We start from the raw sequence: 23390 nt of genomic DNA on the forward strand, positions 1-23390 counted from the left end.
TTCCATTGCTACTCTCTGCCTTCTATGACCAAGCCAGTTCTGTATCCACCTTGCCAGCTCACCCCTGATCCCGTGTGACTTCACCTTTTGTACTAGTCTACCATGAGGGACCTTGTCAAAGGCCTTACTGAAGTCCATATAGACAACATCCACTGCCCTCCTGCATCAATCATCTTAGTAACCTCCTCGAAAAACTCTATCAAGTTAGTGAGACACGACCTCCCCTTCACAAAACCATGCTGCCTCTCACTAATACGTCCATTTGCTTCCAAATGGGAGTAGATCCTGTCTCGAAGAATTCTCTCCAGTAATTTCCCTACCACTGAAGTAAGGCTCACCGGCCTGTAGTTCCCTGGATTATCCTTGCTACCCTTCTTAAACAGAGGAACAACATTGGCTATTCTCCAGTCCTCCGGGACATCCCCTGAATACAGTGAGGATACAGAGATTTATGTCAAGGCCTCAGCAATTTCCACTCCAGCCAACTTCAGTATTCTGGGGAAGATCCCATCAGGCCCTCGGGACTTATCTACCTTAATATTTTTTAAGACACCCAACACCTCGTCTTTTTAGTTCTCAGTGTAACCCAGGCTATCTACACACCCTTCTCTAGACTCAACATCTACCAATTTCTTCTCTTTGGTGAATACTGATGCAAAATATTCATTTAGTACCTCGCCCATTTCTTCTGGCTCCACACATAGATTCCCTTGCCTATCCTTCAGTGGGCCAACCCTTTCCCTGGCTACCCTCTTGCTTTTTATGTACGTGTAAAAACCCTTGAGATTTTCCTTAACCCTATTTGCAAATGACTTTTCGTGACCCCTTCTAGCCCTCCTGACTCCTTTCTTAAGTTCCTTCCTACTTTCCTTATATTCCACGCAGGCTTAGTCTGTTCCCAGCCTTTTAGCCCTGCCTCCGTTTTCTTTTTGACGAGGCCTACAATATCGCAGTTTTACCGTATCGTCCCTTTAGTCTGATACTGTATCCTCGGGTTCTAGTTTGTCCTAACGCTGGAAACATCCTCTCAACGACAAATCTATCCAGGCTGCTCAGTGTTCTGTAAGTTTCAAAAAGGCCCCCCTCATCCTTCTAATCTCCAACGAATACAGATCCAGAGTCCCCAACTGCTCCAAACGGCAGGCTCTCCATTCCAGTGGTCAACCGTGCGAACCTCCTCTGGACTGTTTCCAAGACGAACACATACTGCCTTAGATTCTAGGCCCCAAACTTCTACCAATACTCCTAATGGGGCCTGACCATAACCTTCTACAGGCACAGACGTACACCACTGCTCTTGTATTCTATCCTCTCAACATTAATGCTACCATTGCATTTGCCTTCCTAACTACCGACTGAACCTGGACATTAATGTTCAGGTAATCTTCGGCTCGGACTTGTGCTTCTCGTTTCCTCAGCATTTCTACATTTAGAAAATACTGTATGCCTCCATTCTTCCTAATAATGTGCATGACCTCACTCTTTTCCCCATTGTATTCAATCTGCTACTTCTTGGCCCACCTCCTAGCCTGCCCAAGATTTCTGTCACCCCCCTGTTTCCTCAATAGTGCCTGTGCCTCCGCATACCTTTGGATGATAATCAATTTCATATTGATTATCTTCCTTCAATGTTGTTCCATCTTCAACGTTTCATGGAAAACATTCAAAGTCTCTGAATTATTGCCAGGCAAAGTACTTTCATAATGGACCTGTGGTATTAACTGAAAGATATTCATGTTGGTCATAAATCGTGGTGTTTACAATTGGAAACGACACTGAAATGGTTGAATAGCAGGCTATGTATAAATACATCACGTAATGTAAATTGCGTTGTTGCCAAATATATATCACGCTTTTGTGTGAAACAGTTTAAATTGGCAACGTTATGATGCCTCTTTTGAGTCTGTCAAACAAAATCTGTCACGTTATACTACCACTCATTAAATATTACCTGACCTCCCTGCGTCTAACCCGCCCCGTGGAGTCTGTTCCGATCTTCCTCATCTTTACATTTATACATTTTACATTTGCAAATTCTAGTCGAACTGAGAGTTGAATAACAAGAGATGAGGGTAGAGTGATGGGCATTAGAGAGGTGGGGAGAAGAAAGGAAATATATTGAGAGGAAAGGAAAGTGCACGAGATGAATAGATTGATGTGGGAGGAGATTGAAAGAGTGCAACTTGTCGGGAAGGACACAGAGTGGATTGTTGGCAACTGAAGAGTGGCTGGGAGGTAAAGTAAGGAGTGGAACCGAGAGGTTGAAAAAAGGTGTGGAGAATGAAGGCGGAAAAGGAGATGAGAGATGAGGGGAACAGAACAGAATTGTGAAGAAGTGAAAGTAGTGGAGGGTAATTTAAGGTGTGGAGAGGGACTTTAGTGTAGAAAATGTGGAGTATTATATTTGCAATTAAAGAGTGAATAAGACCATAAGACATAGGAGCAGAATTAGGCCACTCGGCCCATCGAGTCTGCTCCGCCATTCAATCATGGCTGATATTTCCCCATCCCCATTCTCCTGCCTTCTACCCATAACCCCTGATCACCTTATTGATCTAAAACCTATCTATCTCTGTCTTAAAGACACTCAATGATTTGGCCTCCACAGCCTTCTGCGGCAAAGAGTTCCACAGATTCAACACCCTCTGGCTGACTAAATTCCTCCTCATCTCTGTTTTTAAGGATCGTCCCTTTAGACTGAGATAGTGTCCTCTGGTTCTAGTTTTTCCTACAATTGGAAACATCCTCCCCACGTCCACTCTATCCAGGCCTCGCAGTACCTTGTATGTTTCAATAAGATCTCCTCTCATCCTTCTAAACTCCAACGAGTACAGACACAGAGCCCTCAAACGTCCCTCATTCGACAAGTTCCCCAATCCACGGGTCATTCTTGTGAATCTCCTCTGGATCCTTTCCAAGGCCAGCACATCCAACCTTAAATACGTAAAACTGCTCACAATACTAGAAATGGGGTCTGACCAGAGCCTTATACAGCCTCAGAAGCCTCAGAAACACAACCCTGGTCTTGCATTCTTGAGCTTTGACATTAATGTTAACATTACATTTGCCGTCTTAACTTCCCACTGGACCTGAACGTTAAACTTAAGAGAACCGTGAACAAGGACTGCCAAGTCCCTTTGTGCTTCTGATTTCCGAAGCATTTCCCCATTTAGAAAATAGTCTATGCCTAACTTCCTCCTTCCAAAGTGTATAACTTCACACTTTTCCACATGAAGTCCCCTTGCTTCCTCTATACTACCTGTCCCTCTAAAGACTTTTGTTTCATCTGCAAACCTGGCAACAGTGCCTTCAGTACCTTCTTCCAGATCATTAATCTATATTGTACAAATTTGGGACCACCAGTCATAATCAGGGGTTATCAGCAGATTAGGAAAGACGCAGCATGCATCTCATTCAAGGACAGTTTTTCTGTTTTGAAAACGCTGGAAGCGACGTTTAATCTGGGGAATGCACCAGAAACAAGGTCATTGCGCTGTGAGAGGTCCAATGAGCGTTTCTGCTGCCGTATCTCTGATTCCAGGGTGGCATTTGGCCTGACTGGTGCCAGTGTCATGAATATCGGCAAACCCTTGCAGGGCATTCTGAAGGTGGAGTGGGAACAGACGAAGGTCGTGGGTTACATTGGTACCAACGACAGAGATAGACAAAGGGACGAGGTTCTGCGTCAATAATTTACAGTTATCCGAGCAGATTGAAAAGAATGACGTCCGAGGTTAATATCTCCAGATCCTTGACAGCGAGGATTGGATGAAGGGGGGTATAGCAGATGAATGGTTGCTACAGAGATGGTGTGGGCGAATAGGCTTTAGTTTCGCGGCCAGTGATTCCGTTCCTGGGTCCGGCGCAACCTTTAAATCTCGGATGAGTTGCACCTGAATGGGAATGGAATCGATAACTTTGCCGTGGATTTTCTAAGACTGTTCGAGGGTGTGACAACTGGATTGGCTAGGGGAATGGGTCACAGTGAGCAGGTTCAGTAGGGGGTCTCATCCAGATAAATACAGAAATAAAAACAAGTCAGTCTGGATGGGAGAGCAAAGATAAACTTGCTAGGGCACAAGGGATTCCAAAAATGTACAGGTTAGTTTGATAGGCTATGATCAATGCGCAGGGTATTGATTTACACATGCCAGTAATCTCACTGGAACGAAGGAGGTTGAGGGGCGACCTGGTAGAGGTCTACAACATTATGAGGGGCATAGATAGAGTGGATAATCAGACACTATTTCCCAGGGTAGAGGGGTCAATTACTAGGGGACATAGGTTTAAGGTGCGAGGGGCAAGGTTTAGAGGAGATGTACGAGGCAATTATTTTTACACAGAGGGTAGTGAGTCCTGGAACTCGCTGCCGGAGGAGGTGGTGGAAGCAGGGGCGATAGTGACGTTTAAGGGGCATCTTGACAAATACATGAATAGAATGGGAATAGAGGGATACGGAACCCGGACGTGTAGAAGATTTTAGATAATACGGGCAGTATGGTCGGCGCAGGCTTGGAGGGCCGAAGGGCCTGTTCCTGGGCTGTTCTTTTCTTTCTTCTTGGTCTTGTTCTTTGTATATCGGGATTCACTTTCACATCAGAGTATAATTCCCCTTTGAATTCTTCCTATCGAACCGGACATCGCCACACACTCAGGCAGGGGATTCCCCATCCTCACTGCTCGCTGTGTGAGAAAGTCCTAGTTTATATCATCATTGCTTCATTTACTCAATCCTTTCACCCAGAGCTGCTCATCCTCAATCTTTTCACCAATGTGAACGCTTCTCCTCAACTCAGGTTGAGAGGGTTGTTCAGAAGGCGTACGATGTGTTAGCTTTTATTGATAGAGGGTCTGAGTTTCGGAGCCATGAGGTCATGTTGCAGCTGTACAAAACTCTGGTGCGGCCGCATTTTGAGTATTGCGTGCAATTCTGGTAGCCGCAGAAACTCAATCCCTCTACCAATAAAAGCTAACACACCGTACGCCTTCTTATCAACCCTCTCAACCTGGGTGGCAACTTTGAGGGATCTTATGGACATCGAGACCGAGATCTCTCTGCTCATCCACACTGCCAAGAATCTTACCATTTGCCCAGCAAACTGTCTTCCTGTTATTCCTTCCAAAATGAATCACCTCACACTTTTGTGCATTAAACTCCATTTGCCACCTCTCAGCCCAACGCTGCAGCTTATCTATGTCCCTCTGTAATTTGTATCATCCTTCCGCACTGTCCACAACTCCACCGACATTAGTGTCATCTGCAAATTTACTCACCCATCCTTTAACGCCCTCCTCCACGTCATTTATAAAAATGACAAACAGCAGTGGCCCCAAAACAGATCCTTGTGGTACACCACTAGTAACTGGACTCAAGTCTGAACATTTCCCATCAACCACCACCCTTTGTCTTCTTCCAGCTAGCCCATTTCTGAACCAAAATGGACTGTTAATTGTAGGATGCTGTGTAAATAGACAGGGTTCAGACTGATTAGTGGGATGATGTTTAAGTAGGCTATGTTTACTGTAGGACAATGTTTAAATAGTCTGTTTACTGTAGGCTACTGTTTCAATAGAATGTTTACTGTAGGGAACAGTGCAAATAGATTGATTACTGCCAGACACTGTGCAAATAGCATGTTTACTGTGGGACACTGTTTAACTAGACTGTTGAAAGAACAAAGAATAAAGAACAAAGAACAAACACAAGTACAGTACAGGAAGAGGTCCTTTGGCCCTCCAAGCCTGTGCCGACCATGCCGCTTGTCCAAACTTACATTTTCTACACTTCCGTGGTGCGGATCCATCTATTCCTATGCCAGTCATGTATTTGTCGAAATGCCCCTTAAATGTCACTCTCGTCTCTGCTTCCACCACCTCCTCCGGCATCGAGTTCCAGGCATCCACTACACTCTGTGTAAAAACTTGCCTCGTACAACTCCTCTAAACCTTGCCCCTCGCACCTTAAACCTATGCCCCCCCCTCCGCTCCCCCCCCCCGTAATGGACGCCTCTATCCTGGGAAAAAGCCACTGACTATATACTCTGTCTATGCCCCTCATAATTTTGTAGACCTCAATAAGGTCGCCCCTCAACCTCCGTCGTCCCAGTGAGAAAACAACGAGTTTATTCAACCGCTCCTCATAGCTAATGCCCTCCATAGCAGGCAACATTCTGGTAAATCTCTTCTGTACCCTCTCTAAAGCCTCCGCATCCTTCTGTTGTGTGGCGACTAGAAATAAATACTATACTCCAAGTGTGGCCTAACTAAGGTTGTCTACAGCTGCAACATGCTTTGCCAATTATTATACTCAATGCCCCGGCCAATGAACGCAAACATGCTGAATGCCTTCTTGACTACTTTCTCCACCTGTGTTGCCCCTTTCATTGACCTGTTGACCTGTACACCTAGGTCTCTCTGACTGTCAATACTCTTCAGTGTTCTACCATTCACTGTATATTCCCCACCTGAATTGGAACTTCCAAAATGCATTACCTCACATTTGTCCGGATTAAACTCCATCTGCCATCTCTCCGCCCATGTCTCCAAACGATCTAAATCCTGCTGCATCCTGTGAGAGTCCACATCGCTATCCGCAATTCCACCAACCTTTGTGTCGTCTGCAAACGTACTCATCAGACCAGTTACATTTTCGTCCAAATCATTCATATATTCTACGAACAGCAAAGGTCCCAGCACTGATCCCTGCGGAACACCACTAGTCAAAGCCCTTCAATTAGAAAAGCACACTTCCATTGATTCTATCTGCCTTCTATGACCTAGCTAGTTCTGTATCGATCTGGCCAGCTCACCCCTGATCCCGTGTGACTTCACCTTTTGTACAAGTCTGCCAAGAGGGACCTTCTCAAAAGCTTTAATGCAGTCCAGATGGATAACATCCACTGCCCTCCCTGCATCAATCATCTTTGTGACCTCTTCGAAAAACTGTATCAAGTTAGTGAGACCCCTCTTCCCCTTCACAAAACCGTGCTGCCTCTCGCTAAGGCGTCCATTTGCTTCCAAATGGGAGTAGATCCTGTCTCGTAATTTCCCTACCACTGATGTAAGGCTCACCGGCCTGTATTTCCCTGGATTATCCTTGCTACCCTACTTAAACAAAGGAAGGACATTGGATATTCTCCTGTCCTCCAGAACATCACCTGAAGACAGTAAGGATCCAAAGATTTCTGTCAAAGCCGCAGCAATTTCCTCTCTGGCCTCCTTCAGTATTATGGGTTAGATCCCATCAGGCCCCGGCGACTTATCTACCTTAATATTTTTCAAGACGCCCAACACCTCGTCTTTTTGGATCTCAATGTGACCCAGGCTATCCACACACCCTTCTCCAGATTCAACATCCACCAATTCCTTCTCTTTGGTGAATACTGACACAACGAATTAATTTAGTACCTCGCACATTTCCTCTGGCTCTGCACATAGATTCCCTTGCCTGTCCTCCTGTGGGCCAACCCTTTCCCTGGCTACCTCTTGCTTTTAACGGACGTGTAAAAAGCCTTGGGATTTTCCTTCACCCTATTTGCCAATGACTTTTCGTGACCCCAACTAGCCCTCCTGACTCCTTGCTTCAGTTCCTACCGACGTTCCTAATATTCCACAAAGTCTTCGTCTGTTCCCAGCATTTAAGCCCTGACACATGCGTCATTTTACTTTTTGACGAGGCCTACAATATCTCTTGTTATCGAAGGTTTCCGAAAATTGCCGTATTTATCCTTCTTCCTCACAGGAACATGGCGATCCTGAATTCCTTTCAACTGACATTTGAAAGCCTTCCACATGTCAGATGTCGATTTACCATCACACATCCGCTCCCAATCTAGTTCTTCCGTTGTCGCCTAATATTGTTACAATTAGCCTTCCCCCAATTTAGCACATTCACCCTAGGACCACTCTTATCCTAGTCCACCAGCACTTTAAAACTTACTGAATTGTAGTCACTGTTCCCGAAATGCTCCCCTACTGAAACATCTACCACCTGGCCGGGCTCATTCCCCAATACCAGGTCCAGTACCGCCCCTTCCCTAGTTGGACTGTCAACATATTGTTTGAAGAAGCACTCCTAGATGCTCCTTACAAACTCCGCCCCGCCCAAGCCTCTAGCACTGAGTGAGTCCCAGTAAATATTGGGGAAGTTGAAGTCTCCCATCAAAACAACCTTCTTGCTTTTACTCCATTCCAAAATCTATCTGGCTATCTGCTCTTCTATCTCCCGCTGGCTGTTAGGAGTTCTGTCGTAAACCCCCAACGCTGTGACTGCACCCTTCTTATTCCTGATCTCCAACCATAGAGGCTCGCTGCCCTCTGAAGTGTCCTCCCGTAGTACAGCTGTGCCATTCTCCCTGACCAGTAGCACAACTACGCCACTCTTTTGTATCCCCCTCTATCCCTCCGAAACATCTAAAACTTGGAACGTTTAGCTTCCAATCCTGTCCTTCCCTCAACCAGGTCTCTGTAATGGCAAAACCATCATAGTTAGAAGTACTAATCCAAGCTCTAAGTTCATCTGCCTTACCCGTTATACTTCTTGTATTAAAACATATGCGCTTCAGACCACCAGTCCCGCTGTTTGCAGCAACATCTCCCTTTCTGCTCTTCCCCACAGCCATAATGGCCCTATTCCCTGGTTCTCCCTCAATGTTTTCACCTTCTAACCTATTGCTTCGGTACCCACCCCCCTGCCATGCTAGTTTAAACCCTCCCGTGTTTACTATTGGGCACTGTTTAAATCGACTGTTTACTGTAGGCTACTGTTTAAATAGACTAAGTTTACTGTTGCACACTGTTCAATAGACTGTTTACTGTAGGGCTCTGTTTAAATATACTGTTTACTGTAGGCGACTGTTTAAATAGACGAAGTTTACTGTAGGGTTCTGCTTAAATAGACTTTACTGTAGGGCACTGTTTAAATAGACTGTTTACGTCGGGCACGTTTTATAGTCTCTGTTGACTGTAGCGAACTGTTTCAATAGACTGTTTCGTGGAGGGCACTGTTTAAATAGACGTTTTGCTGTAGGGAACTGTTTAAATAGACTAAGTTTACTGAAGGTTTATGTTGCAATGGACTGTACTGTCGGGCACTGTTTAAATAGATTGTGTTTACTTTCGTACACTGTTAAAATAGGCTGTTTACTGTAGGACACTGTTTAAATAGACTGTTTCCTGTAGGGCACAGTTTAAGTAGGCTGTTTACCGTAGGACACTGTTCTCTAAGATGTTTAAAATTGAGCCATGCAGGGCAGCATGGTGGCGCAGTGGGTTAGCACTGCTGCCTCTCGGCGCCGAGGTCCCATATGTGATCCCGGCTCTGGGTCGCTGTCCATGTGGAATTTGGACATTCTCCCCGAGTTGCCTCGGTTTCACACTCACAACCCAATGATGTGCAGGGTAGGTGGTTTGGCCATGCGAAATTTATTGATAAAACATTTTTTGAAAAAATTCTGCCATGCTCGACCTCTAAGAGTTTTAAAATGTAGTCATTCTTGGCCTCAAAAATGATTAAAATTAGCCATGCGAGGCCTTGAGAATGTTTGAAATTTAGCCATGCTCGGCCCTGATGATGTTTAGAATTTTGTCATGCTCTGGAATCGAAGACGTTTAAAATTTAGCCAACTCGGCGTCTATGGTGTTTAAATTTTAGTCATGCTCGACCTCTAATGTGTTTAAAATTTACCTATTCTCTGCCTAGAAGATGTTTACATATTAGCCATGCTCAGCCTGGAATGTGTACAAAATGTTGCCAATCTCGGCCTCGAAGATGTTTAAAATTTAGCCACGCTCGGCCTCGAAAATGTTCAATGTTTCCAGACTCGGCAGCAAGACGCATAAACTTTAGCCATGTTTGGTCCCTAAGACGTTTAAAATTTAGCAATGCTTGGCTTCGAAGATGTTTAAAATTTAGCTTTTCTCGGCCTCGAAGATGGTTAGCATTTTGCCATCCTCCGCCGCAAAGACTTATAAATGTAACCATGCTCGTCCTCTAAGAAGTATGAATTTAGCCTTGCTCAACTTCTAAGACGGTTAATGTTCAGCCATGCTCGGCCTCGAAGATGTTTAAAATTTATCCGTGCTCGGCCACGAAGACGTTCAATCATACTCGGCCTCGAAGATGTTGAAAATGTATCCGTGCTCGGCCTCGAAAATGTTCAATATTTACACATACTCGGCCTCGAAGATGTTGAAAATTTAGCCACGCTCGCCCTTAAAATTTAGCCACGCTTAAAATTTAGTCATGCTCGGCCTCTACGGTGCTTAAAATTTCCCCATGCTCGGCCTGAAAGAGGTTTCAAATTTTGCCACCTTCGGCCTCGAAAATGTTTTAAATTTCGCCATACTAGGCCTCGAATATGACTACAACTTAGCCATGCTCGGCCTTTAGATGTTGAATATTTCTACATACTCGGCCTGGAAGATGTTTAAAATGTAACCATGCTCTGCCTCTGAGGCGTTTAAAATTGAGCCATGCTCGGCCTCGAAGATGTTTAAAATTTAGTCGTGCTTCGCCGAGAAGACGCTTAACAATTAGCCATGCTCGGCGTCCAAGTCGTTTAAACTTTAGCCGTGTTTGGCCTCTAAGACGTTTGAAACTGCGCCATGCTTGGCCTCGAAGATATTTAAAATTTAGCCATCCTCTGCCTCGCAGATGTTTATAATTTAGCCATGCTCCGCCTCTACTTTGTTTAAAATTTCGCCATGGTCTGTCTCGAAGATGTTTAAAACTTAACCATGCTCTGCCGCAGACGTTTAAAGTTGAGCCATGCTCAGCCTCGAAGACAGATAAATTTAACCACGTTCCGCGTCGAAGACGTATATAATTTAGCTTTGCTTGACCTGTCATGGGCCAGAGTTTAGAGAACCCCAAAGTCTATCATGGAGTTCACTTGACCCACAACTTTTAATAGATTGTGGTGTGGGGAGCACACAGCCCACTCTACAGGTGTGGTACAGCAGAAATGGAAGAGTATTTTTAAAGCAAAACAATGTTTATCCTATGAACTCAAGTTAACCTTTTTCAAACATTCAATGAACATCTTAGCAACCATCAATTCAAATACAACCACCAAGGAATACAACACTAAGTAATCCTTAAGTTGTCATTTTAACATCCATAAGTTGCAGGAGTGTACCGGCAGACAGAAAGGTGGTTTAAAGTTTGTCCAATTCAATGCCAGGAGCATCCGGAATAAGGTGGGTGAAATTGTGGCATTGGTTGGTACCTGGGACATCGATGTTGTGGCCATCTCGGAGACATGGATAGAGCAGGGACAGGAATGGTTGTTGCAGGTGCCGGGGGTTAGATATTTCAGTAAGGTCAGGGAAGGTGGTAAAAGAGGGGGAGGGGTGGCATTGTTAGTCAAGGACAGGATTCCGGTGGCAGAAAGAACGTTTGATGAGGACTCGTCTCCTGAGGTAGTATGGGCTGAAGTTAGAAACAGGAAAGGTGAGGCCACCCTGTTAGGGGTTTTCTATAGGCCTCCGAAAAGTCCCAGAGATGTAGAGGAAAGGATTGCAAAGGTGATTCTGGATAGGAGCGAAAGTAACATGGTAGTTGTTATAGGGGACTTTAACTTTCCAAATATTGACTGGAAACGCTATAGTTCGAGTACATTAAATGGGTCCGATTTTGTCCAATGTGTTCAGGAGGATTTCCTGACACAGTGTGTAGATAGGCCAACGAGAGGCGAGGCCATATTGGATTTGGTACTGGGTAATGAACCAGGACAGGTGTTAGATTTGGAGGCAGGTGAGCACTTTGTTGATAGTGACCACAATTCGATTACGTTTACTTTAGTGATGGAAATGGATAGGTATATACAGCAGCGCAAGAGTTATATCTGGGGGAAAGGCAATTACGATGCGATAAGGCAATACATAGGATGCATTGGATGGAGAGGAAAACTGCAGGGGATGGGCACAATAGAAATATGGAGCTTGTTCAAGGAACAGTTACTGCGTGTCCTTGATAAGTATGCACCTGTCAGCCAGGGAGGAAGTCGTCGAGCGAGGGAACCGTGGTTTACTAAAGCAGTTGAAACACTTGTCAAGAGGAAGAAGGAGGCTTATGTAAAGATGAGACATGAAGGTTCAGTTAGGGCGCGCGAGAGTTACAAGTTAGCTAGGAAGGAAATAAAGAGAGAGCTACCAAGAGCCAGGAGGGGACATGAGAAGTCTTTGGCAGGTAGCATCAAGGATAACCCTAAATCTATCTATAGATATGTCAGAATAAAAGAATGACAAGGGTAAGAGTAGGGCCAGTCAAGGAAAGTAGTGTGAAGTTGTTCGTTGGGTCCGAGGAGATAGGAGAGGTGCTAAATTAATCGTTTTCGTCAGTATTCACACAGGAAAAGGACGATGTTGTCGAGGAGAATCCTGAGATACAGGCTACTAGACTAGAAGGGCTTTAGGTTCATAAGGAGGAGGTGTTAGCAATTCTGGAAAGGGTGCAAATAGATAAGTTCCCTGGGACGGATGGGATTTATCCGAGGATTCTCTGGGAAGCTAGGGAGGAGATTGCTGAGCCTTTGGATTTGATCTTTAAGTCATCTTTGTCTACAGGAATAGTGCCAGAAGACTGGAGGACGGCGAATGTTGTCTCCTTGTTCAAGAGGGAGAGTAGAGACAACCCCGGTAACTATAGACCAGTGAGCCTTACTTCTGTTGTGGGCAAGGTCTTGGAGAAGTTTATAAGAGATAGGATGTATAATCATCTGGAAAGGAATAATTTGATTAGACACAGTCACACGGTTTTGTGAAGGGTAGGCCATGCCTCACAAACCTTATTAAGTTCTTTGAGAAGGTGGCCAAACTGGTGGATAAGGGTTAAGCCGTTGATGTGGTGTATATGGATTTCAGTAAAGCGCTTGACAAGGATCGCCACGGTAGGCAATTGCAGAAAATACGGAGGCATGGGATTCAGGGTGATTTAGCAGTTTGGATCAGAAATTAGCTAGCTGGAAGAAGACAAAGGGTGGTGGTTGATGGGAATTGTTCAGACTGGAGTCCAGTTCCTAGTGGTGTACCACAAGGATCTGTTTTGGGGCCACTGCTGTTTGTCATGTTTATAAATGACCTGGAGGTGGGCGTAGAAGGATTGGTGAGTAAATTTGCAGATGACACTAATGTCGGTGGAGTTGTGGACAGTGCGGAAGGATGTTACAAGTTACAGAGGGACATAGATAAGCTGCAGAGCTGGGCTCAGAGATGGCAAATGGAGTTTAATGCAGAAAAGTGTGAGGTGATTCATTTTGGAAGGACTAACAAGAAGACAGTGTACTGGGCTAATGGTCAGATTATAGGTAGTATGAATGAACAGATAGATATCGGTGTCCATGTACATAGATCCCTGTAAGTTGCTGCACAGGTTGAGAGTGTTGTTAAGAAGGCAGACGGTGTGTTAACTTTTATTGTTAGAGGGATTGCGTTTCGGAGCCATGAGGTCATGTTGCAGCTGTACAAAACTCTTGTGCGGCCGCATGTGGAGTATTGCGTGCAATTCTGGTCGCCACATTAGAGGAAGGATGTGGAAGCATTGGAAAGGATGTGCAGAGGAGATTTACCGGAATGTTGCCTGGTTTGGAGGGTAGATCTTATAACGGAAGGCTGAGGGACTTGAGGCTGTTTTCCTTAGAGAGAAAAAGGTTAAGAGGTGACTTAATTGAGGCATACATGATGATCTGAGGATTAGATTGGGTGGACAGTGAAAGCCTTTTTCCTCGGATGGTGATGTCTAGCACGAGGGGACATAGCTTTAAATTGATGGGAGATAGATACAGGACAGGTGTCAGAGGTGGGTTATTTACTCAGAGAGTAACAAGGGCGTAGAATCCCCTACCTGCAACAGCAGTGGACTCGCAAACATTAAGTTCATTCAAAAGATCATTGGGTAGACATATGGACGATAAGGGAATAGTGTAGATGGGCTTTAGAGTGGTTTCACAGGTCGGCGCAACATCGAGGACCGAAGGTCCTGTCCTGCACTGTAATGTTCTATGTTCTATGTTCTAAGTCTTGAAAAAAAACTTTAAACAGAAGCACATAAGGTTAAAATCACGACTGAGAGCAGTTAGTAGTTTAAAATCACCAAAGTATCGACTTACAGTATTTAGATTACAGATGGAGAGACTAATACCCCTTCTGGCTGTGACTGCAGCTATCCAGCTCTGAAAACGAAACTAAAACATACCTTGCAGCAAATCGATTAAAATCAAAGTAAAAAGCTGAAGGACAGCCCAGCTCCACCCACACTCTGACATCACTGATAAACATCCACTTCTTCAATGTACATTTCTTAAACACCCATTTCTTAAAGCTACTCTACATGACACCTCCCCCAAGAAAAAAAGCCCATCAACTTCAAGATGGTTTCTTTTTTCACCTATTAACTTTCCTTTAAGAAATGCACACAGTAAATATACTTTTTCGCTTCAAAAAAACAACACAGACAAACAGATACAATAATACAGTCCATATTTTTTCTTCTCCCTCCAACTGAAATCCTTATCGATTGACAGTCACTTTGAACAAGAATGTCCTTGCACGATCCGTCCATTTGTCAATGCATCTGCAATTCTCGTTAAAGTCAGATACATTAGTTCAATCTGATCACAGAGTTCCCTGAAGTTCTCCAACACAGGAGCATTGGTTATCACAGTTTCAGGCTGTCAAATGCCTGTTGAAAGTCCGCTGACAACTTAAATTTTCGACGTTTGTTCAGCAAGTCCACCAGTGGAGCAACAACGCTGCAAATATTCGATTCAAATTTCCGGTAAAATCCACTCCTACCATGAAATCTAATTATTTCCGGTCGTGTGGAGAGTATCGGAAACTCCGAATAGTTGTTGGTTTCACATCCCGTGTGACCATTCCACCCTGTCCGATTGTATGGCCAAGGAAAGTGACTTGGGCTTTTCCAGATCCCCATTGGCTAGGTATACCACCAAACCCGCCCCCTGAAGTCGATCGGATAACTCCATCAGATGTTTTAAATGTTCTTTCCATGTCTGGCTGCAAATTACCAGATCGTTGTTGGATACCACACAATTGGGTAATCCTGAAACAACTTTGTTAGTTAACCGTTTGAATGTGGCTGGGGCGTTTTTCATGCCAAATGGCATAACGTTGAATTGTTATACACCATCTGGAGTCACAAAAGCTGAAATTTCCTTCGCCCTTTCGGATAAAGGCACCTGCCAGTAACCTTTATGTAAACCAAGTTTGGAAATAAATGCTCATTGTCCAACAATCTTCTCAATACAATCTTCCAAACGTGGGTAGGATAAGAGTCCGTTCTTATAACTGCATTAACCTTTCTATGGTCCACACACATCCGTTGCGTACCGTCTGGTTTTGGCACCATCACTATGGGTGAGCTTCATTGGCTGCAAACCACTTCAATTATGCCATTTTTAAGCATACTCTCAATCTCTCTGTTAACCTGTGCCACTTTTAAAGATTTAAGTCTGTATGGATGTTTTTGATTGGAACAGCATTTCCCACATCTGTAGCCATTTTAGTGCTTCCCAATTTATCGCCACAAACTTGCCCATGTGATATCAATAACTCTTTCAGGTCAGTTCGTTTTTCCTCTGGAAGGTAACTCAACAATTTAGCACCATTTTGAGGAACATCCTCGTTTTCCAATTTAATTTGAGGTATGTCAAATTCACAGTCATCTGGATTTGGTTCGTGACTTTTAGTTAGACTACTTACAACCTCATTTTTCTCTCCTTCCATTTAAAAGTACTCTTTAAGCATATTCACATGACACTCTCGGTGAGTCCTACTTCTATCTGGTGTTTTTAACCACATAATTCACCTCACTTAATTTCCTCTCATTCTGATAAGGTCCACAAAGCCTTACTTTTAAAGGTTCACCTACCACTGGTAACAATACTAAAACTTTATCTCCACAGGCAAAACTACGAACTTTGGATTTATTGTCCGCTATCCGTTTCATCACATTTTGTGCACCTTTTAAATGTTGTCTAGCCAATTCACCTGCTCTATTTAATTGTTCCCTATAGTTTGACACATCATCCAATAATGTAAGTTCCGATTTCTCACTCACCAATTTTTCCTTAATCAATTTAAGTGGTCCTCTTACCTCATGACCAAAAACTGGTTCAAAAGGACTACATTTGGATGACTCATTAGGTGCATTCCTAATTGCAATCAGTACGAATGAAATTCTTTATCCCAATCCTCTGGGTAATCCTAACAATACGCCCTCAACATTGTCTTTAATGCCTGATGCCACCTTTCTAATGCTCCCTACGATTCTGAATGGTACGCAGTTGATTTAAATTGTTTTATTCCTCAGCTATCCATAACTTCTTTGAATAACCTTGAGGTAAAATTTGATCCTTCATCCGATTGCATTTCTGTCGCCAGTCCAGATCTCGTAAAAAAATTAAGTAATTCCTCCACAATCGTTTTAGCTGTACTATTACGTACTGGGATGGCTTCTGGAAACCGAGTTGACACATCCATTGTAGTCTAAAGATATTGATTTCCACTTTTCGTTTTATGAAGCGGTCCTACGCAATCAATTATGACCCTTGTCAAAGGTTCCACAAATGCTGGAATGGGTATTAAGGGCGCTGGTTTTATCATCGCTTGAGGTTTCCCTCTCACTTCACATGTGTGACATGATTGACAAAATTTAACTACATCTGTATGTAGTCCAGGCCAATAAAAATGTTTTTGTAGTTTAGCTTGAGTTTTCCGTATTCCCAAATGACCTCCCACTGGTAACACATGTGCAACTCGCAACACATCCTTTCTACCGGCAATACTACTTGATGAACCTCTGCCCACTTTTCATCCGCCTGCATATGTAATGCTCTCCATTTTCTCATCAAGACATCACTTTTACGGTAATAACACTCTGGTTTATACTCAGATTCCTCTTCCGTGTGTGCTTTCTGATACATCCGTTTTATTTCTATATTATTTTGTTGTAACTCCGCCAATTTTCCAGAACTAAAAATATCCGCCTCATCCTCCACCTGTTCTTGTTATTTTTCAACCACCTGATCAAAAATCGTTTCTGATAATTGCACTTCAACTTCATCTTCACTCATTGATTTCTCCTCTTGTCTCAACCTGTGACTTTGCGACCTTGTCACTACACAATCCGGAAAAATTCCAGGATATTCGTCCTTCAACACTTCAGTTGTCTGATTTTCCACTGGCTTATCAACCACAGTAGGCAGCACTCCCACCTGCGATCCAGCTGTATCATTACCCAAGACAAACTGTATTCCTGGACAAGATACTTTCTCTATTACTCCTACTACCACTTCACCACTCTTCACTGGACTTTCCAACATTACCTTATACAATTGACTACTCCTCTCACCCTGAATTACACATATTACCACCTTTTCTGGCAACATTCTTCCCAAACTACATAACTCCTCATTTCTTCCTATTAAAGATTGTCTAGCTCCCGTATCTCTTAAATTTGTGAATTCTATACCTCCTCCTCCTGATACACATGAGTAAACTTTACCCACGCAAGTAAATTCTTTCAAGTGACCTGGCATCTCTTTCATCAATCACCTCTTGATCAGGCTGTACAATCTTTTGCACCTCCTTCGCTTCACTTGGGCTTTCCTTTACCACTTTAACAAACACCACTGTCTTATCCTGTTTTACCACATCAGTCTTCCCAGTGCTTTTCTTCAACCACCAACACTGTGACTTAATATGGCTTTATTTATTACAGTGAAAACATTTGAAACTCTTCATTTCGTTTCCACCCTACTGGATTTATTTTTTAATCTGAGGTACACTCTCCTTTATATCGCCCATCAGATCACCTTTACTTTTACCACTTGAGTATTTCTCATGTCCCCAGTTTCTCTCTCTCACAGGCTGAAACTGATGTCGGAAACCAAGCTTTGACTTATGAACTAATTCTGCTTTTCTGCTGCTAATCTCTCAGTTTTAACCGTCTGTTCTTCCAGATGAGTCCTCACTACATCAGGAATTGAATTTTTAAATTCCTCCAAAAGTATAATTTCTCCGAGAGCTTCAAACGTTTTGTCTATTTTCAAAGCCCTGATCCACCTATCAAAATTACTCTGTTTGAACCTTTGAAACTCCATGCACGTTTGACCAAATTCTTTCCTTAAAATTCTAAACCTTTGTCTGGAGGCTTCAGGCATTAGTTCATATGCACCCAAGATGGGCATTTTCACCTCCTCATACGGCCCAGATACCTCCTCCGGTATTGATGCAAACACTTCACTAGCTTTGTTTGATTCAGTAATACCCGCATGTGCTGTGACCATTTCATTTGTACAGCCAACTTCTCAAATGAACTGAAAAAGGCTTCTACCTCCTTCTCTTCAATCCTTGGCAATGCTTGGATATATTTAAATAGATCCCCACAAAACCTTCAACTATGACGCTCTTTCTCACCATCCTCATCACTATCATCCAACTGTACGTTTCCCTTTACGATTGCTAATTTTAACTGAGTATCATGTTTCATGGCCATTTTCTGAAGTTCAACCTCTATCTCTTTAACTTTTTGCCTGATCTGTATCTCCCTTTCTCTTTCTTTTTCCTCTCTATCTCTTTCGTATTCAATCTGCTTTAATTCTTTCTCATGTTCCATTTGTTTAATTTGCAACTGCATTTGTGCCATTTCCAATGAGTCAAACTGTATCTCAGGCAACTTTCCAATGCTTAGCCACCGCAGTAGTTCCCTCATCTTTTCGCATTTTCATAGATTATCATAGATTATCATAGAATTTACAGTGCAGAAGGAGGCCATTCGGCCCTTCGAGTCTGCACCGGCTCTTAGAAAGAGCACCATACCCAAGGTCAACATCTGCAACCTATCCCAGTAACCCCACTCAACACTAAGGGCAATTTTGGACACGAAGAGCAATTTGCCATGGCCAACCCACCTAACCTGCACATCTTTGGACTGTAGGAGGAAACCGGAGCACCCGGAGGAAACCCTCGCACACACGGGGAGGATGTGCAGGCTCCGCATAGACAGTGACGCAAGCCGGAATCGTACCTAGGACCCTGGAGCTGTGAAGCAATTATGTTATCCACAATGCTACCGTGCTGCCCCATTTTGTCAGGAAATGTTAACTGCAATGTTTTTGCCAAATCTAACAGTCTGCTTTTAGTCTCTGTCCGCAAGGTACTGTGTGTGACCGTCGCCACCCCCAAAGACGCCAGGGCCTCTGAAAGAGCCATTGTCCACAACACACTCCACAAAAAACTAGAATATCACCCTTGATAAGCAACCACAATATGCTCACCCCTCACTGTGTTTAAGTTCACTAAACCAATCCAATAAGCAGACTTTTATTGCGGACGAGCCCCCAATTTGTTTTGCCCCCAAAGTATATCGTGGAGTTCAACTGAACCCACAATTTTACTAATTGTGGTATGGAGAGCACACGGCCCTCGACAAGAGTGGTACAGCAGGAATGGGAAAGTATTTCTTAAAGCTAGACAATGTTTATTCAATGAACTCAAGTTAACCTTTTTAAAACAAACAGTGAACATCTGAGCAACCATTAATTCAAATACAACCCCCAAAGAATTCAACACTGAGTAATCCATAAGCTGTCTTTTTAACATCCTGAAGGTTAAGGCACCTTTTACCAGAAGCACCTTCAGTTGACATTCACTACTGAGAACATTTATAATTCTGAATTTCCAAATGATCAAGAGATAGTCTTTTGATGGCAGAGAGAACAGCAGTACACCAGCTTTGTCTGGCGTCAGCTCCAACAATGAAAACGAAACTAAAACACACCCTGCAGAAAGCAGCCAAAAACGAAAGTAAAATGCTGACACAGCCCAGCCCCACCCACTCTCTGGCATCACTGCAGTAATACGCACCCATTTCTTAAAGGTACTCTCACCACGTATATTTACATACACACACATTTATAAACACCCATTTCTTAAAGGTACTCTCAAATTACAATATACTGCCCAGGGACCAGAGTATTTTAATGATAAACTACCCAAGAACCACTGTAAATAATGGTCTCCTGCCCAGGGCTCAGTGTATTATAATAATATACTACCGAGGAACCACGGTAAATAATGATAAACAGCTTAGTGTCCACTGTACCTAATGATAAACTACAAAGGGAAAACTGGAAATAATGGTATCATGCCCAGGGACTTCAGTAAAGAATGACATTCTATCGAGGGAACAATGTAAATACTGATACGCTATCCAGGACCACGCCAACACGTAATATACTGCAGAGGTACACCTACAAATATAGATAGACAATCAAGGAACCACTGTGAATAATGATATACTACACAGGGACCACTGTAAAGAATGATGTACTCCACACAGAACACTGACAATAAAGATATATAACTTAGGAACCACTGTAAATAACGATATACGACCAAGGGAGCACTGTAAATAAATATATACTACCCAGTGAGCACGGTAAGTAATGAATATGGTCGACAGAAACCACTGAAAACGATGCTATCCATTTTAGGAACCACTGTAAAAAATTATACATTGCCCTGGCACCACTGTAAACAATGAAATAGTACCAAGGAACCACTATAAACAATGATATACTGCAAAGGGACTGTAAGTAACGATGTACTATCCTGCGACCACTGTAAATAATGGCGGACTATCCAGGGATAAATAATGATATACTGCACAGGGAATAATGTAAATAATGATATAAAATAAAAGGGCCACTGTAAATAATAGTATCCTACACAGGGTCCATTGTAAATAATGATATAATACCCAGGGAAGATTCTAAGTAATATTATACTACACAGGGGACACTGTAAATAATGATATATCATCCAGCAACCACTGTAAAAAGTGAAACACTGCCCAGGGCCACTATGAATAATAATATATAACGCAACGACCTCTGTAAATAATGATAAACTACAGAGGGGCCACTGTAAATAATGATATACTACCCAGGGATCACAGTAAATAATGATAGATTTCAAGGGACCGCTGTAAATAGTGATATAATGCCAGGGACCACTGTTAATAATAACATACCACATAGGGACAACTGTAAATAAAAATATATTACTCAAGGACCACTGTAAATAATAGCATACTACCCAGGGTCCACTGTAAATAATGGCATACTATCTAGGGACCACTGTAAGTCATGAAATTCCACTCTGGGATCGTTGTAAATAATTATGTATTACCCATATTCATTATTTACCGTGCTCACTGGGTAGTATATATTTATTTACAGTGCTCCCTTGGTCGTTGCGTTATATATTATTATTCATAGTGGCCCTGGGCAGTGTTTCACTTTTTACAGTAAAACATAATATACTGCCCAGGGAACACTGTAAATAATGACATACTGCCCAAGGACCACTGTAAAAAATGATATACTACCGAGGGACCACTATAATTGATATACTACACAGGGACCACTGTAAATAGTGACATGCTGCCAGGGACTAGTGTAAATAATGATATACTGCACAGGGACAACTGTAAATAATGATATTCCACCCAGCAAAAACTGTAAATATTGATATACTACCCAGGGCCACTGTAAATAATGATATACAATCCAGGGACTACTGTGAATAATGAAATTCCACCCTGGGACCGTTGCAAATAATCGTCCACTACATCGGGACCACTGTAAATAATGACGTACTGCACAGGGAACTCTGCAAATAATAATTTACTACCAAGGGACCACTGTAAATAATCATAAACTACCCAGGGACCACTGTAAATAATGATAAATTACCCAGAGACCACTTTAAATAACGTTATACGACCAAGGGATCACTGCAAATAATGATATACTAGCCAGTGAGCACAATAAATTATGATATACGACCCAGGGACCACTGTAAATCATGATACACTATCCAGGGACCACTGTAAAATAAGATGACCTCTGCAAGGACCACTGTAAATAATGATATTCCACCCAGCAAAAACTGTAAATATTGATATACTACCCAGGGCCACTGTAAATAATGATATACAATCCAGGGACTACTGTGAATAATGAAATTCCACCCTGGGACCGTTATAAATGATAGTGCACTACATCGGGATCACTGTAAATAATGACGTACTGCACAGGGATCTCAGCAAATAATAATTTACTACCAAGGGACCAGTGTAAATAATCATAAACTACCCAGGGACCACTGTAAATAATGATAAATTACCCAGAGACCACTTTAAATAACGTTATACGACCAAGGGATCACTGCAAATAATGATATACTAGCCAGTGAGCACAATAAATTATGATATACGACCCAGGGACCACTGTAAATCATGATACACTATCCAGGGACCACTGTAAAATAAGATGACCTCTGCAAGGACCACTGTAAATAATGATATTCCACCCAGCAAAAACTGTAAATATTGATATACTACCCAGGGCCACTGTAAATAATGATATACAATCCAGGGACTACTGTGAATAATGAAATTCCACCCTGGGACCGTTATAAATGATAGTGCACTACATCGGGATCACTGTAAATAATGACGTACTGCACAGGGATCTCAGCAAATAATAATTTACTACCAAGGGACCAATGTAAATGCTTATATGCGAGTCAGGGACGACTGTCAATAAGGGCTTACCATCCAGAGCCAACTGGAAATAAAGATATACTACCCAGGGACGACTGTAAATGATGACATGCTACACAGGGACAAATGTAAATAATGATATACTATCCAGGGACCTCTGTTAATAGTGACATTTCACCCTAGGACCGATCAAAATAATGATATACTACCCAAGGTCCATTGATAATAATGATGTACTGCATAGGGGGTCACTGTAAATAATGAAATTGCACCCTGAGACCGTTGCAAATAATGAGGTACTGCACAGGGACCACTGTAAATAATCATAAACTACCCAGGGACCACTGTAAATAATGATAAATTACCCAGGGACCACTTTAAATAACGTTATACGACCAAGGGATCACTGCAAATAATGATATACTAGCCAGTGAGCACAATAAATTATGATATACGACCCAGGGACCACTGTAAATCATGATACACTATCCAGGGACCACTGTAAAATAAGATGACCTCTGCAAGGACCACTGTAAATAATGATATTCCACCCAGCAAAAACTGTAAATATTGATATACTACCCAGGGCCACTGTAAATAATGATATACAATCCAGGGACTACTGTGAATAATGAAATTCCACCCTGGGACCGTTGTAAATAATAGTGCACTACATCGGGACCACTGTAAATAATGACGTACTGCACAGGGATCTCTGCAAATAATAATTTACTACCAAGGGACCACTGTAAATACTTATATGCGAGTCAGGGACGACTGTCAATAAGGGCTTACCATC

Source organism: Scyliorhinus torazame, chromosome 20, assembly GCF_047496885.1.
Source record: "Scyliorhinus torazame isolate Kashiwa2021f chromosome 20, sScyTor2.1, whole genome shotgun sequence".
NCBI lineage: Eukaryota > Metazoa > Chordata > Chondrichthyes > Carcharhiniformes > Scyliorhinidae > Scyliorhinus > Scyliorhinus torazame.